General features: G+C 40.9%; 1 non-coding gene across 1 annotated transcript; it reads right to left on the reverse strand.

Moving 5' to 3' along the window:
• Positions 1 to 2,797: 2,797 nt before the first annotated feature.
• On the reverse strand, positions 2,798 to 2,904 carry LOC145515896 (U6 spliceosomal RNA). Its single transcript, XR_014061105.1, has one exon. It is a non-coding gene; the product is annotated as a U6 spliceosomal RNA (small nuclear RNA).
• Positions 2,905 to 3,494: the final 590 nt, after the last annotated feature.

Genomic DNA, 3,494 nt, shown 5'->3' on the forward strand with positions numbered 1-3,494 from the left:
CTGCTCGAAGTGCAGGAGACCTGGGTTGGATCCCTGGGTTGGAAAGATCCCCTGGAGAAGGGAAAGACTATCCACTCCAGTATTCTGGCCTGGAGAATTCCATGGACTCTATAGTTCATGGGGTTTCAAAGAGTTGGTCATGACTGAGCAACTTTCACTTTCACTTTCTTTCAGGGAGCTAAGACTCTACATGCTGCCTAGAGCAACCAAAAAATAAAAAATTAAAAAAAAACAAACACAATAGTACCAACAAGATGGTTGGATGGCATCATCGACTCCATGGACATGAGTTTGAACAGCTCTGAGAGATGGTGAAGGACAGGGAGGCCTGGCATGCTACAGTCCATGGGGTCACAAGGAGTCGGACACAACTGAGCAATTGAACAACAACACCAACCAATCAAAGAAAGCCCTGGGTTCATGCGAAGTTTTAAAAGTAAACTGTGTTATAGATGGGAGCAAAAGTAAAGAAGAAACGGAAATACAAAGTGACTCAAGAGAATGATGAACATATTTGGTTCTACACTTATAATAAATTAGGAAGTAAATGACTGTATAGAAATTATCTCTGAGTAGACATACATTTCATTAGAATATGAGTGCTGTGGTGGCAGAAATATTGCCCAATCATCGATGCATTCCAGCACTTAGAACAATGTCCAGTATAGTGGTGGACATCTCATGATTATCTATTTATTAAAATCTTTTAATTAAAAACAATTTTTGGGGGGAGGAGCACGGCACATGTGGGATCTTAGTTCCCCAACCAAGGATCAAACCAGTGCCCCCTCCACTGGAAGCATAGAGTCTTAACCACCAGACTGCCAGGGAATTCTCTAATCATTATTTATTGAAAAAAATTAGTAAACCAAATAAACTCCAAGTGGGAAAGCATACACCTTGAATTTTCTTTAGAAAAGAGGCAAAAGATAAATTATGTGAGATGATACAGTGACCACTGATTGATTGATTCAACAACTGTACTGGGTGTGGTGATTGTTTATAAGGAACTATACAAAGGACCACAGAGGTTACAAATGGCTCATAGTCTTTAAACATCAGCCTCTGTACCCAAAGGAACCTTGGAAGGGGAGGAAGTCACCCCACCAAAAGTTCCAGTGCCATCTTTCCTTCAAATAAGTGTTCTCTGAAAAGGAAAATGGATGCTTTTTTATTAATTTTAAATAAATGTATGAATAAAAGCATCTTTAAATAATGTTGCTCTTTTACAGGTTTAAAAAATGCAGTCTAAATAAAGAGAAGACTGTTGTTATTAACTCCAATAAGGATTCGTGATAAGTCCCTTATACTTTCCTGCTTCAACCCCCAGTTGCTCTTCCTATGTAGAATTCTGGAACTGATACTGTGTAAGACAAAGAAAATGATAACGTGGATGACTATTACACAAGGTATGAAATGCTAGGGACCCTAAGAAATGTATAGGCAAAGTCCTTTGAAGGCTTGGAAGAAGGAATGATCACTTCTATCAGTCTTTGATTGCAAACAATATAAACCAGCAGTGGCTGATTGACAAGAGTTTACAGGAAGAGAAAGGAACTCTTCATAAAATCAAAAGATAAGGCCAAGAAACCAGCACTGACAAGGACTGGAGCAGAGCAGCTGTAGGGATCCACTAGCAGAAACAGTGGACATGAGTTCTTCAGGACATGAATGAGCTCCAGCTGCTTTCTATGCTTGCATTACTCAAGAATCAGATTGCAAAGAGACAGAGCTAGCAGGAGAACAAGAACAAGATGGAGAGGGCGTGTTTCTGCTTGGCCCAGAGGAGCCTGGCGGGCTACAGTCCATGGGGTTGCAAAGAGTCAGAAATTAATGAGCACGCATATCCAGTGAGAGTCACATCTCCATTACCCCTCTGGGAGGGATGTAGCATTTTGAGTTTAATCCCATCAAGGTTGCTCACATCCTCAAAGTAAAATTTACGTATTCCTTTCAGAAGAATGACTTCCCTGGTAGCTCAGATGGTAAAGCGCCTGCCTACAATGCAGGAGACCTGGATTTGATCCCTGGGTTGGGAAGATCCCCTGGAGAAGGAAATGGCAACCCACTCCAGCATTTTTGCCTCAAAAATCCCGCGGACGGAGGAGCCTAGTAGGCTACAGTCCATGGGGTCGCAAAGAGTCGGACACGACTGAGCGACTTCACTTTTTTTTCCAGAAGAATGATGAATGAATGATGCCAGGCCAGACAGAAGCTATCGGTGTCCACAATACTTACTGAGCTTGGCATAGGAGAGTTGGAGAAGTTTTCATGAAAGAGTTGGCATTGGAATTAGGCTCTAAAAAACAAACAGCATTTGAATATGAAAAGATGGGGAGGAAGGGTTAGGTTTGGAGGCAAGAGATCATGCTATGAACAGAGGCACAAAGGATGGACCAGAGAACAGGACCTGTCCTACAGAGATACACTGAGAAAAGGAAAGGTTGCATTTGGATAAAATGTAGAGAATGTATGTGTGTGTGTTAGTCACTTAGTTGTGTGTGACTTTTTGCAACCCCATGGACTGCATGCAGCCTTCCAGGTTCCTCTATCCATGGGATTCTCTAGGCAAGAATACTGGAGTGGGTTTCCATTCCCTTCTCCAGGGGATCTTCCCAACTGAGGGATTGAACCCTAGTCTACTGCATTGCAGGCAGATTCTTTACCATTTGAGCCACTAAGACTATATAATGAAGAATCATGAATACCAGCCTAAGGAATTTGGTTTTATTCTATAAGCAGTGAATGGACTAAAATATTTTAGAAAAGACATGCAGCTATGTGATTTTTTTTTTTTTTTTTTATGGAACGCTTCACGAATTTGCGTGTCATCCTTGCGCAGGGACCATGCTAATCTTCTCTGTATCATTCCAATTTTAGTATATGTGCTGCCGAAGCGAGCACAGCTATGTGATTAAATAGAATTAGCTATGTACAGTTGACCCTTGAACAACAAGGGGCAGTAATCTTCCCTGGAGTCAAAAATCTGAATATAACTTGTAGTTGGCCTGCCTTATTCAAGGTCCCTCCATATCTGAAGTCCTATACCTGCAGATTCAACCAACCATGAATCATGTAGTATTTACTGTTGAACAAAATCCTCATGTAAGTAGACCTGCATGGTTAAACCATGTTGTTCAAGGGTCAACTGTACTTTTTTTTTGTTTTTTTAAAGGAAAGTTTCTCTGGTGAAAGGAGATGTATGAGAGAAGAGATTGGATGCAAGAAAGGCAGTAAGAGAATTACTGCAAACGTATGGTCTAGAATTATTAAGGAACTGAAATAGTAAAATAGCTGTGGGAAAGGAGTTGAGGAGATGGCACAAGAAACATCATAAGGGTAGTATTTCACGACATGGCTTGTTCTCACCAGTCCACAGGAAGTGAAGCTAAATGTGGGACTGAAGATTCAGCCATCAAAATGTATGCTATATTGTTCATAGAAATACTAATGGTGCAATTTAGCCCCTGTTACTTTTCAAGTTCTTTATCAGT

This window comes from Giraffa tippelskirchi, chromosome 7 (genome assembly GCF_054371585.1).
Source record: "Giraffa tippelskirchi isolate mGirTip1 chromosome 7, T2T-mGirTip1v1.2.pri, whole genome shotgun sequence".
NCBI lineage: Eukaryota > Metazoa > Chordata > Mammalia > Artiodactyla > Giraffidae > Giraffa > Giraffa tippelskirchi.